The 15,194-nt window shown below is 39.6% G+C and overlaps 1 long non-coding RNA gene across 1 annotated transcript; it reads right to left on the bottom strand.

Moving 5' to 3' along the window:
• Nucleotides 1-9,747: 9,747 nt before the first annotated feature.
• Nucleotides 9,748-11,611, bottom strand: LOC139968204 (uncharacterized). Its single transcript, XR_011793245.1, has 2 exons — nt 10,563-11,611; nt 9,748-10,146 (listed from the first exon to the last, which is right to left on the bottom strand). It is a non-coding gene; the product is annotated as an uncharacterized lncRNA (long non-coding RNA).
• Nucleotides 11,612-15,194: the final 3,583 nt, after the last annotated feature.

Genomic DNA, 15,194 nt, shown 5'->3' with positions numbered 1-15,194 from the left:
AACGCTCAGTTTACACTTCCAAGTTTATTTTGATTTTCCAAACAGAGAGGGTTGAAGTGAGAATTACAATATATTAAAGATCAGAAATCATTTTATACAATCCGTCTGTCTAGCTGATATAGGACTTTATATCCAAGACCCTATGACAATACGATTTGTGCCCGACCTGCCAACTTTATGCCCGGCGTGAAGAACTTGATATATTGCCTGTCTAAACCGGGCTCAGTGCTGTATCTGAACTAGAGGACATGCGATGCAGATTGGCATTAACTAACAGGACCGAGTTGGGGGGGGGGGTCAAGGAGTGGGTACTCAGAAGTGGCGTGCCCAAAGGGGGAGGGGGACCATGTGTCTCACGCCTCCAGGATCAGTCGGGGGAAAAACGTTCAGTCGCGGGGCCGTATTTTTCAAAGTTCAAAAGTATTTATTAGCCCAACCTTGCCTTTTAGACATATTTATATACATAATGTATAGTCTTAATAATCCCCAGGATGCACCATTTGACCTCTTAAACTTGTAATTGTTTTCAGAAGGAGGGCCTTCATGCAGACCTCCGTACAAGCGAGTGGATTTAACGACCCTAAAGCCATACCCCTAATCCGTAAAAATGTTGGTACTCAGCAATACTTAGAACAAATTCAATATCTCAACAAGGTCAAAAGTGAAGGCGTGACGCATAGAGTGTTTAATAGCGTTAGACGCGTTAGAGCGTTGCTAATTCTGTTCTTGCAACAACGCAGCGCTTGGGTTGGGGGGGGGGGGAGTTTGAAAGCACCCCTTCTTTATCATATGCATGTAATCTTTATATACTAGGATAGAAATTCTATGTCGAGTTTCTCGTTCCTGCCTCTTAAATTGTTTGTCTTCGCTTCGGTCCGGATTAAAGCCTGTCCATACTCCAAACTTTTTTTTCTTTCCGTAAGCTGGAGACAATTGAAGCACTGGATATCCCATCCACTGTATTCCCGGACCAGTTTTGCGAAACCCGTTATCATTATCTAGGTCGCTTAGATGCATATGGCGGCCGTGTTGTTTCACCTTTCGCCGTTTTGCTACAATAACACAGTTACACCGTTAGCAGTCACTTAATGATGCATTTGTCTTGGCTTACTCCATCCAATTAACGTACACGAGCTCGTTAATTTTACTTTATTACGCGGTCGTAAGCGTTAGCTAGATCTATATCTAAATGTTTACATTCCGAGATGAAAGAAACTCTTCGAAAGCTTTTAAACGAAACCGAGTAAAGATTGTTATTCTTAGAGATAAGGGTATACTCGTTAGACTAAGTTATCGTATGGTAGACAACAGAAGTGTAACAGCAATTAGGGACTAACTGCTAAGTACGTGAGATTGCTGAATCGAAAGGTTCAGATAGTTAGTTCGACATATTGTTTTGGTTTAACTGTCAAATTATATTCCTTCACTTCTATAAAGCTATATCTAGACAAGCTCTCTTCATCTCTCTCTAGAGTCATTCAGAACTTCTTCATTTCTTCTTCGCGTTTTTTTTTTTATAATTTATTTTATAGATTTCTTTATGGCAGAAACACTTTGGAATCTCTTTATCCAATGATAATGGTTTCGTCTGTATTCTATGACTCAGAATGAAGTGTGAAATATAATGGTTGACATCAACGAACCAATTAAAGCGATATGTTATGAAGACATATATTCCTGAAATATAACAAAAGCTCAGTATTGGAATGTTGGTATAATTAGTATGGTCAGCATTAATTCACACACGATATACACGCAGGCAATGGCATAAATTGTAGTCGTTAAATATGTCTATGTTAATGTGTACACGTGACTTTAACTATTTCCATAGATTTATTCGGTAAAGTTACTTGTCATATTTCTTTGCAATACGGGTCATGTGAAGTACAGCGATTCTCAAGTCAGGGAAAAGTTTGTCAAAGGTAACTCGCATCAGTTGGTATATCAGTTGCAAAGAATTGTCTCCTCTAATACCTACCCCCCCCCCACCCCTCGCCCCAGATACCGATTTACTCTCCCCCACACGAGCAAACAGATTTTAAAAAAGACTAAATGAGTACACAAAGAGCCACATATGATGTACAAGGGATACTTACATTTGAAAGAACTAATGTTAAGCAAATGATAATTGATTTTGTTCTATTAACGAAGTATTTATTTTAAAGACCATTAAAAAAATCTGTTTTCACTGAAGGATGTACATCAAACTCAGTTTATTAAAACTGATCTATTTCACACTAGAACTTCTAGACCAACAATTTAATCTTCTGAATAGTTTACTGTAGACCCTACATGAAGCTCACAGGCGAATACATTCCGCCACCAGCCCCCCCCCCCGCCCTTAACCCCCCCTCAATTTTCTACACTTATAGCGTATCAATTCGCCATCTCATGGTTTTAAATAAAAAACATTATAACTAAAGATAGAGTATTGTGGTCCATAATGTGTAATTCGCCATGTGCAGGACAGACACTTACGTCAAATATATTGGTGTCGCTCTATTGAATTTAATTTCGGACGCCACGGACAGAACAATCCGGTCTCAAGAACAGCTTCCTGCGTGGCATACGGTCTAGGATTTTCAGTCAAAAGCGTGATGATTTTCCTGTAATGAACTTTGAGTCCGACGCGGCCAACTTGTCCATTTCCGTATGAAGGTACAGGAGAAGCGTTGGTGGGGTAGGGAAAGGGGGGGTGGTTGGGGTAGGAGGCGGGAGGCATTGTTTCTCAATCTGCTAACATGTAAATTGCCGCCGGCGCACTCCTTCGTTGTTGTCCTATCATGATAAAACAGATCGATGATTAGCACCATCACCTTGTTTACGTTTATACTTAGACCCCAAGTTCATGGTCCGCAGCGGGAAAACCTTCATACTGCAGGAAATGTTTGATGTGGTGGCAGAGTCGTTTGAAAACAATGAAGTCAATGACAGTTTAAGTTTCCTCTGTCATGTGAGCATTGTCCCAGCTTGGTGTCTATATACCAGCACGCATAAAACTGTGGCGCGCGCGCACGATCATCACCGAAACTCAATCAACACATATTGCAATTGGGAAACCACTAATCCACGCTAAATATATGCAAAACAATTAATCATGGCTAAATACAGACTCTGAAATATAGTAGGAACAATAATACATTGTACAGTTTATACCAACTGTTCCGTTGTTTATGAAACACTGAAAGTTATTCATTGATTTGAAGGCGCAACGGTTACGCATGTATATATATTATGTGCTGCGTGGCATTGACGATACAAACAACTAAATTTCTTATTTACATATGTAACCATGTTAACATACATTGTGCAGACAACAAGTTTACCATTAATATTGGAGTGGTCCTAATTGCAACTGAAAAAATAATAATAAGAGAAAAAAGAAAAAGGAAGTTTAAGATTACATCACAGCAATGGAACACTAAAGCTACGGAGATTGATGTTGGTCAAATGAGATTGGTACATTATATATATCTTTTTTATATACCTCTTATATATACTTTATTATACTTTTCATTATTACTTTCAACCATACATCAGTATTACTCCACTTCTTGCATTAACATAGGCCCAGGTATTAAAACGTCTCTACTCTTTTGGGGACTGAGTTAGATTAATTAATATCCACATTGACTATTAACTTTGTACCAATACTCTGTTTGTATTCCTCCCCAAACATGCATGCCTCTGCTCCCAGTTCCCAGTATGGCAACTCCCAGTTCACAATGAACTGTCATGGGCTCTATAAAAGAATTTTTAGCCCTGGAAATTGTACAAAACATGCGTTTATTATTTGTAGGGCTTCCATGGTTAAAAGAATGAGGCAGTCGCCCACATACAGTCAGCCATGTGCAGTGAGAGTCTATTCAAATGCAGGTATACAGGACTTCTAAACAGTTAAAAAAACAGTGACATAGATGTGTGTTTCACGGTGTGTGTTGGGGGGGGGTGGTGTGGGGGGGGGTATCGGAGTTTGGATCTGTCATAGAAAGAAATGTTTCCGACTTTTAATTTTTCAATTATTTTCTTAAAATTTTGACTGTTTCCACTCCTCTCTTAAAGGACGTTATATAAAAAGTACATCTCTCGAGAACAAAGCGAAATGTCACTTTTTTATATCAGCTTTCCTTAATGAAAATTTCCATTCATGTTCGAAAGAAAAATGAAAGAAAAGGTCGTAATAAGCAGAATACAACCCAGCGAAACCTTTTAAAGAAAAGTCACCCAGGAAAGAACCTGAGCACGAAAACCCAAAACAACGAACCGACTGATCCGCTAGTCAACCCCAGGCGGCTTGCTTCGAGACTGTGATCTTCGTCAGGTGTGTGTCACGATACCCCTACAAGGGGATTACATATGATCTTAGCCAAAGTGTCGAGATGCGATCAATATATAATCTAAAAATGTTGCAATTATACTATCTCTAAATGTCGGCCATTTTCTCGAAATTTCTCAGTTACTTTTTCGTGGAATGAATGTATTTCATACAGAAAGGACGGACAAGAGGAAATTTCAACTATTTCCATGGTTGGTTCTAGAGCCTGAAAGTTGGGAAGACTCAAATTGATTAACCATGGAAAAACGAAAGTTTGCACGAGCTAATGCTCCTATTACACCATTACTTCTGTGCCAGAGGAACAATTCAATCTCGTGGTCCTGCGAATCGTCCATTTACAATGCAGGATACAAAAAGTAAAGTTACAATATATTGAAACTGTTAGCTTTAGTGAAGTTGCGACTTACGCGACGAGTTCATTTATTGCTACCACGAAGCTTCGAGACATCACCTACACGTAATCGACACAAGAAATAGATGACTTAATCACTGCAATTGCCTATAGCCGATCGGTAATAGCTATTTATTGACAGTGAAAACAATTTATACAATTTAGTATTTAGAATGCAACAGGTTCGAAATGCATATCGAAATATTTTCTACGCGACAAAATAAGAAAAGGAAGAAAAAGAGTTGACGGGAATCGAACCCGGAACCTCGCGCACACAAAACGAGAACAGCACCTCTATACCAACAGGCCGCTTGTACATAAGCTAACATGCATAGCCCAGCCTAGGTACCTTTGACACGTTGGTCCCCAGCCAGTCGGTAGTAGCTACCGGTATACCTTCGACACGAGAAATAGATGACGTATTCACAGCAATTGCCTATAGCCGATCGGTAATAGCTATTTATTGACCTTTGGAATGGTTATCCTAGTGTATCTATTCAGAGCTCGTTTTAGAACTTTACTAATTATCTCCGAAATCAGCGTCTAAGTTGACTCTTATAGGTGCAATCTACACATAATAATACTCACTCAAGCCTGCTTGGGGTTGAAGGAATAACATTGCGACGCGACCGTGGGTCATTTATTGATAACACGAAGCTTCGAGACATCAGCTACACGTTATCGACACAAGAAACAGATGACTTAATCACAGCAATTGCCTATAACCGATCGGTAATAGCTATTTATTGACCTTTGGAATGGTTATCCTAGTGTATCTATTCAGAGCTCGTTTTAGAAATTTACTAATTATCTCCGAAATCAGCGTCTAAGTTGACTCTTATAGGTGCAATCTACACATAATACTCACTCAAGCCTGCTTGGGGTTGAAAGAATAACATTGCGACGCGACGGGGTCATTTATTGATAGCACGAAGCTTCGAGACATCAGCTACACGTTGTCGACACAAGAAACAGATGACTTAATCACTGCAATTGCCTATAAACGATGGGTAATAGTTATTTAGTTAATAGTATTAGAATGCAACAGGTTCAAATGCAAATTGAAATATTTTCTACGTGAAAACACAAGAAAAGTAAATAAAGGTAGTTCCCAAACCCTAACACAAACCCATCCATATCATAATGGTGCGGTCCAAAATCATTGCGCAAGCGCAATAGCATCACTTCGTCCAATTCTACGGACTGAGAAAGTTGACTATTTTTACGAAAAAAACATTTTTTTCCCGTGAAAAATATGTATGCACGATGGTTTCAGTCAGTTTTAAACGTGTTTCCAGGTACACTCTGACTACAACCATTGTATTTGATGGTATTTTAAACTTGTTGTCTTGAGTTGTCGTGAAATGGGCCTAATGACGCTAAGTAGTATTACCGAAATGCACAATAATTTGAATTTAACCCATTAAAAGCAATTTTGATTACTCAGTGTAAATCATAAAATGTGACAAGGTGAAGCTGAAACTCTGCATACCCCACTGTAAAATGCATTGGACCATATTGCGTAATCGACACATGGGCTCGTGTGTACTGATGTACAATACTAACAACTCCCTGCTTACTACGAAGTGTGAAAAAATGATCGGGTTGTAGCATTTAGTACACATTTCGATTAGGTCCATGTTATTATCGGATATAATATTCAACATAACAATTATTTACTTCTCAAATTCCACAACTGCAAAATGGGTGAACCCATGATCTCAGCCATACTTGTCCAAGATCCCACAAACTTAGTGCCGCATTTTCCACTGAATTATTTTTGAGTGCCGCGTGCAGACATTAGTGAGTGATGACGTCACACAACTCTACTTATGACGTAACCGAGCCCACGATGTGGTAACTTTTTTACTCCCTTGTGAGTTGTGAGTCTCACCTTGCATCAACTAACGTGGGTCGGGTGCGAGCGAGCACGGAAGGCGAGAAAGCATGGTTGGGGGTTTGGGGAACCTCCCCCAAGAAAATTCGAATTGTAGATGCGCTCAGATGCGATTTCCCAGCATCTGGAAAGGTTATTCTCCATATATAATTGCTCATTTTTCGGAGTATGGTCAAACAATCAGTGGTCATAGAAAAGAGGGGGGGGGGGCGTGCGCCGTGTGCGCCCCTCCTGGATCCACACCAGGGCCAAGAGTCCCAAGACAGAAAAGTAAAACAAATATCATGAAAACGTGTCTATAGGTGCACTGTACAGGACTACCAGGGGGATATACGAGCTGTCTGCTGTGTGAAGAAAAGTTGTGAACAACTAACGGAAGGTGACCGTAATAACTGACAACAGATTTGCTAAATGTTTCGGTCATCGTGTCAGACCATCTGTAATGCAAGCGCGCCACCAATTCACAGTTTTCCTATACATGCATACACGTACATTCGTACACTGCACTGTAGGCTACTGACGAGCTGACTGCATACACTTATTACACTGACAGTGCATATGCACATACATCGTATTCTAGCTAGTCGTACGTGGACGTCGGACATCAAAGCGCCAGTCAGCCGAAGCAGCGAGCAGCCAACTTTGAATCCCAGGACTGGCAGGAGACCTGTTTGAACGTAGCAGCCACTAAGAGCAGCCACTAACAGCAGCCAATAGTGTATACATCATTCATAAATGCCAAAACCAACTTTCTGTATACTGGACCAGTCTCGAATCGCATTCGAGACTGGTCCAGTGTATAGAGAGGAGAATTGCTTCAGGATCGAAATGTTAGACAAACACTGGTTTGTTGCCGTGGCAATCATGAAGTCATAATTAAAAGAAATGAAGACATGGTGTACATTGCCATGAGCATATGCAAATATGTTTATGGGCAAAGAAATGTTTCAAATTGCAAAAGAATACTGTACAGTATATATAGCCTACTTGCAATTAGTTACAGCAGTAGACTGTATATGTTTTCACACACACCGAGTCTCAATACACACTGTACGTACTTCTTAAATCATCCAGCTAAACACTTCGAGTAACATGAATGACTTAGGGATTAATTTTGAGCTTAATTTTGAGCTAGAGTCAATGTCAGCAACCTTATCGAGGTGCTTCAACGAAGAACCGAAGCGTAAAGCGTACAATGTTGACACTATAACAGAAGAAACCTTGTCGCTAAGCCTAGCAATATCGTAAGCACTAGGCCTACTACTAATTCTAGCAGTAACGACATGACTGACCAGGGACTAGGCCTAGCGATCTTTCAGACTCGCAATAACACTGCGGTTACTACAAGTCCAAACCTGTCGAACAATCATACAATGGGGCTCGGAACCTCTTCAAAAACTGCTCATTCTCAGGCCCAGTAAACGTTTATTTGAACGGTTCATCTACCGACTAGGGATAGACGAGTTCTACTCAAAAGAATGTTAGCAACAGGCAACGTTGCTATAGCCTAACTGTTGTAGCGTTTACGGACTTTTCAGAACACACACAACTCAGCATCTGTTTATTGCGCAATTTGACCTGGTAGGTCAAAAATAAGTTTTAAAATGTTATCTTTAGAAATTTGTTCATTTGTTCTTATTTAATTGTCATTTCCCTCCATTTTTGAGTGTTTGAATTGATTAGACTACCTGATGACGTCATCGAGAAGGGCAGCGGACCTCGGCTATCGCCTCGGTCGGCTCAGCCTCCTCGATGACGTCATCATCGGTCTCAAAACAAATTTAAGACCGGTTCCCCTCGTATTTATCCCCTAAACGTTACACGCCGTTGGCCACTGTGACGAGCGCTGGGTACGCTGTGGCGGGAAAGTGGATCCCCAGCAGCCACTAAGGGCAGCCTAAATTAGCGGACAATAACAAGACTGCTACTTTTTCGTACCTGTTTTAAAGCGATAATAATTAACGCTATGAATACTGTAAAATTCCAATAATTGCACCATATGAGAGATGAGTTGTTGCTCTTTCATGTAATATAATTTTGGAATTTAATGGTGGACGAAATCTGCATCCATATTGAACTGAAACTTGTGATCCTACCAAATCTTGTGGAGAAAGGCGTAAATTGCGGCAATTTTTATACCATTTTTTTTTCTTCAAATGTCTAAACAATTAATTTATGAGAATATGCAACAGTCAAGAGGGGTACAATGACGATGTTAAGTTATTCCTCTTACACGTGGTATGAAAAAACAGCCAGTAACACTTTGATTTATTGAAATTCGATGGCTACAAACCGTTCGATCCTAACAGGAGTGGGATGCAAATGGGAAAATTAGCTCGAAACGCGCGGTAATGTGTTATGATCCAAACGTATTATTATTTCAAAATCGATTAATTTGAGTTATCGACCTAGTTAGGAGGTCCGGTTAGCATCAAATCAAAGAAAACAATTTCTTCTTTCACGTGTTATACCTACTATCGGTAACAAAGCCGATTTTTTTTTACCCAAAGTGGCCTAAACGTTTTTAAATATTGATAATTTTTTTTTCTTCTTCAAAATCAATTAATTTTAGTTATGGAGCCTACTGGCATGTCCGGTTAGCACCACATTAAAGTAGACAGGTTCATCTTTCACGTGATATACCTCTACTATCGGTAACAAAAATGATTTCTTGACCAAAAATGGCCTTAAAGTTTTAACCCCGATAAGGACATCTCTAAACGCGCTGTATATCTAAGGTGTAATGATCCAAAAAATGATTTTTTTTTCTTCAAAATTGATTAACTTTAGTTATGAAGCCTACTAGGATGTCCGGTTAGCACCACATTAAAGTAGAAAGGTTCTTCTTTCACGTGGTATATCTCTACCATCGGTTACAAAAATGATTTCCTGACCAAAAGTGGCCTTAAAGTTTTAACCCCGATACGGACATCTCTAAACGCGCTGTATATACGTAATGTTTAATGATCAGAAAACTGTTTTAATTCTTTTTTTTTACCAAAAGTGGCCTTGAAGTTTCTATCAGTAACAAAGCCGATTTCTTATCCATCTCTAAAATATATCGGTAACATCACTCTGAATTATAATTGTTGTATGTCATCCTTTCAATATTCCTTATTTTAATTCCACCTCTACAGTGTACTTTGCAATATACCAGTCTTATGAGAGGCTCCAAGAAGAAAAGATATGTCACGAAATCGAAAGGGAAAAAACCCAGGAAAGTGAACCGTTTTGAGTGGGGTTTACACTCAAAAGTGGAAACCTGACAACATTATAATATTTCATGTTTTAATTGTTATAAAATATTGAAAAGAATCCGAATTCTTGCAATAAACGTAGTCATTGTGTGAATACAAACCACCGATTTGTTTTCTTATTTGATTGTCATTGTTCTCTCCTGTTCTAATGTTAATGAATCGTATAATTTTACATAAAATTAATGTAGACAGTTTCCTTAGCTCAATCTTGCTGGTCGATGTTTTTCAATTAATGAACTTCCCCTGTTCGGCTGTAGAAAATTACCTGAAAGAATGGAAAATGTCATCAGAGACATTTCTACTTTGCAATATAGTTTTAGCTGTTTCGGTTTATAAAAGAAGTCTGTAATCTAACAAACGACCTGATCCTATAACAAAATATTGAAATCTAACAAGCGACCTGTTCCTAAAACAAAATATTGTATCTGATGAACGGAAATCGTTCACTAACAGTACACGTTGGCAGCCGAGTCCACGCCTCTCTGTTATTAGCTTATATATCAAGACTCTGACATTTGGTGGTTTAAAATTACTTTGTTCATGTCATGGGCGTCAATCCAGGGGGGGGGGGACGGGGTGACACGTCCCCCCACATTTCGATGGGTGGTGGAAACAATATCAAATGTCCCCCACACATTTGGAAAAAGAGTAATAATGTGGCTCTATTTGGTTAGGACTTACACATCTCAGGATTCATATCATCGAACATCACTCAAGGTTGCTGAATGGAGAATTCCACCCAGATCTCTTGAGCTGGTACCCTGAGCTCTCCGACAATCGTAAGCTTAGTCTGCCTTTCTTTCGAGGCCAGTTCCAGTCGTCGTCGGTTGAAGGGTATAGACAAATATTCAAGTTGATGAATCCAGCGGTACGGGCTATGTTTGGTGAAGTCGAAGCTCTCTTGTGGTCCTCCTCGTCTCCTCCGCCAGTTTGACGGAAGCCGAGAGATAATTTAGTGCTTTGAGGCGTTTGAAAACATGGCTACGGAGCACCATTACTCAACATCGGCTGAACCATGTGATGGTGTGCCATATTCACCGCGAACGTCTAGCCCAGTTGAAGCCTGAGGAGTTAGCAGAGAAGTTCGTTGGTTCCTCGGATTACAGACGCCGCATCTTAGGGCGATTCCAGTAGAAAAATAGTGCGCTCCGTCATTATCATAAGAGACAGCACTTCATAGCTAGAGCCAAAGCTTGTACATAGTTGTTGTTTAGTTGTAGATGGTCTTTCAAAGACGGTGCCCGTTCCCTAATATTGTGGAAATGAAATAGGGAGCATAATCCGTGGCAGCGCATCCCATGTTACCTTGTTGTTGAGTGATACCGGAGTTTACTCCACAGTGAGAACACTGGGTACACGCAGGGACGTCGCTAGAGGGGGGTGTGGGGTGTGGGGGTGTCTCAACCCCAAACTTAGTAAAACTGACGATAGTTGGAAAATTGGAGTGCGACAGTCGGAATTTCCGAATGTTGCACTCTAGTTTATCTAGGCCTATTCATTTATTCCTGTGATTGTGCATGACCTAAAAATTGGTCATATTTACCACGTTTTCCTTGTCACTTTGAGAAATTGTATCTCGCGATTCTTATACTCCACCGTACAAAACTTCGTATGATTTTGAATACTCCAATAAAAAAATGCCTAATAGAACTACCGTCATAGGCGTAGGAGCCCAATTTGATTGGGGGGGAGGGGGGTTGTAACGACTTGCCGGAAAAATATAACCAAAATTTTCGCGCGTTCCTGCACATGTTAATATGCATATCATATAGACATGCATCGATTTTTAAATCGCATGCAAATAACATACAATCATTTCAGTCTTATTACCCTTCCACATTGGTTAGTTATTTGGAAGTCGTTACAATATTAATGGTTATAATAAGACAAGTTTAACTACTGAAAAACACATTGCAAATTATCTTTCTTTCATTAGGTGCCTGAACAATTATCAGCATTTTGCCCGAAATTTCACAAAAATATTTGGTTGGGGTGGGGGGGGGGGCTAATAAATTGTGAAATGAGTGCCAGTGGGTACAAATGTATCGAAAAAAAGTTCGGAACAAAAGTGCAGTCGCGAAAGATTGGGTGTCTGACACTGACCGTATCGTAGACGAGTAGCGCGAGGGTGGGGGGGGGGGGGTACAAAGCAGCAGTCGGAATTTTCTGGCTTCAAACCCATCCAGTTGAATTTTCAGCCACTAAACGCCCCCCCCCCCCTTCTCAATCATCCTAGTAGGCTCGATAACTAAAGTTAATCGATTTTGTTAAAACTAAAAAATGTAAACAGTTTTCTGATCGTTACACATTACGTATATACAATTAGATATACAGCGCGTTTAGAGATGTCCGTATCGGGGTTAAAACTTTAAGGCCACTTTTGGTCAAGAAATCATTTTTGTTACCGATGGTAGACGTATACCACGTGAAAGAGGAACCTTTCTACTTTAATGTGGTGGTGCTAACCGGACATCCTAGTAGGCTCCATAACTAAAGTTAATCGATTTTGAATGGTAACAAAATTTGGGATCATTACACGTTAAGTATATACAGCGCTTTTAGAGATGTCCGTATCGGGGTTAAAACTTTAAGGCCATTTTCGGTCAAGAAATCATTTTGTTACCGATGGAAGAGGTATACCACGTGAAAGAGGACTTTCTACTTTAATGTAATGCTAACCAGACATGCCAGTAGGCTCCATAACTAAAGTTAATCGATTTTGAAAAAAATAAAAATTAACCATTTTTCTGATCATTACACATTACGTATATATATACAGCGCGATTAGAGAAGGGTCTGCATCGGGGTTAAAACTTTAAGGTCACTTTTGGTCAAGAAATCATTTTTGTTACCGATCGTAGAGGCATACCACGTGAAAGAGGAACCTTTCTACTTTAATGTGGTGCTAACCGGACATCCTAGTAGGCTCCATAACTAAAATTAATCGATTTTGAAGGGGGGGAATCATTTTTTGGATCATTATGTTACCGATAGTAGAGATATACCACGTTAAAGAGGAAACTTTCTACTTTAATGTGGTGCTAACTGGACATCCTAGTAGGCTCCATAGATAAAATAAATTGATTTTGAAAAAAAACCGTTCTTATTTATGCACTAATTGAACAACACACTCGATCGCAGCGTCAGTTATAACAAACACACATGACCGCAGTTGTAGTACTGTGTGCCATGTCTTACTGTCCTTATTTTCATAGTGGCTACTGTTAGTGTCTGCTCTTAGTGGCTGCTACCTTCAATGAGGCTGAAATTTCGACCTGTTTGAAGGTAGCAGCCAATAGTGTATACATCAACGTTACGCGCCATTGGCCACTGATGTTTGTACACTGTGACGAGCACTGGGTACGCTGTGGCGAGAAAGTGGATCCCCAGCAGCCACTAAGGACAAACTAAATTAGCGGACAATAACAAGACGGTTCCTTTTTCTTACCTGTTTTCAAGCGATGATAATTCACGCTATGCATACTTTAAAAAACCAAAAATGCTCTTTCATGTGATATAAAAACTCATAGTGCCGTCACGCTCCAGTGGCATCTTGCAGGCCTGCAGATAGACTTGCATACTCCTCTACAACACTGAAAGCTATTGGAAGTTCATTTCTGGAGCAGAATAGAGATGCTCCTTTGTTATCAGATGAAGTGCTTTCTACTGTTAAGCGGCTTGGATTATCTGCTAAAAGACGTGGTCGTAGAGGTGGTAAAAAGAAGTTCAAAACCTGGGATTTTAACAACGGTGTCATAATCAATAATCTGATTCAGATAAGAATTAATGAGCCAAAATCTCCAGTTTCTTCTAAGAAACTTAGATTCAGTACAGTGAATTGCCGTTCATTTAAGGAACAAAATTCCAGACTTTCTCGATTTTATCTTTAACACAAACATTGACATTTGTACAGTTACAGAGACTTGGTTCAGTGAAAATGATAGTGTACTTCGAACCCAGTTGAACACAGACGGATTTAGTTTCCTTGATGTACAGAGGGTGGGGCGACGTGGAGGAGGAACTGGCATTTTATTCAATTCAAATTTTTCGGTTAAAAATGTACACTCTGGTGAATATATTTCATCTGAATATTCTGTATGGACCGTGAATTATCTAACTATTCATATTATATATCGTCCTCCTTACTCGGGGGTACATATCCAGTGACTGTCTCAACATTCTTGAACGATTTCAATGATTATTTGGAGGTTTCCTGTAGCGCGGATAAAAATATTGTTATCTGTGGGGACTTCAACATTCACTTAAATGATGCGGAAAATAATGAAGTGATGAAGTTCATTGATTTGTTGAACACGTTTGGCCTTTCTCAAAAAGTAAATACAAACACCCATACTTCTGGAAATACACTGGATTTGATTTTATCTAGGAGTAATGACGATGTCATTATAACTGAGCCAATTAGTGAATATTTCATTTCTGATCACTGCTTTGTTACCTGCGATATTGACTGCCCATAACCTGTTATTACCAGAAAAACTGTTAAATTCAGGAAAATTGCAGATATAAACAATGTCAGTCTTGCTCATGACTTACGGATAATGGCTAACTCCGCGATGGATATTGATGACGTTAATCAACTTGTGCAATGTTATAATGTGTCGCTTACCAGCATTTTAGAACACCGAGACTACCATGGTACACAAAGGACTTGAAGGAATTAAAGCTTCAGAGGCGGCGTGCTGAACGGAGATGACGCAAGACAAATTATTTATCCGATTTTCAAGTATTCAGATCACTAAGAAACCTTTATTCCCAAAAACTACAGAAATCAAAGTTTATTCACATTAATGCCATGGTACATGAGTGCGGACGTGATAGCAAAAAGTTGTTCAAGCTTGTGAATAATCTTACTGGACGAGCTAAAGTTAATGTCCTGATGAGAATGCGGACGTTCTTGCATCCAAATTTTGCGATTTCTTCGCGCAGAAAATTGAAGACATCAGGAAAGAACTTGCTCAACATGAGGTATACAAGCCAACTCTTACTTATTGTGGTAAAGCTTTTGATCAATTTTTTCAAGTTTCAGAGGACGATATCAGGAAAATAATTTCACAATCTAAAAATACTCACTGTCGCCTTGATCCTTTTCCAACAAAACTTATAAAGGATAATATGGATTCTTTTGTTCCAGTTATTGCTAAAATTGTGAACCTGAGTCTCGCTTCGGGATGCTTCAGTGATCAATGGAAGCATGCTATTGTTTTACCTCTACTTAAAAAACAAGGTCTTGACCTATCGTATGGAAATTACCGCCCGGTTAGCAATCTCAGCTTTGTGTCCAAAATCTGTGAA

This window comes from Apostichopus japonicus, chromosome 5 (genome assembly GCF_037975245.1).
Source record: "Apostichopus japonicus isolate 1M-3 chromosome 5, ASM3797524v1, whole genome shotgun sequence".
NCBI lineage: Eukaryota > Metazoa > Echinodermata > Holothuroidea > Aspidochirotida > Stichopodidae > Apostichopus > Apostichopus japonicus.
This window is presented reverse-complemented; position numbering and strand designations above follow the sequence as displayed.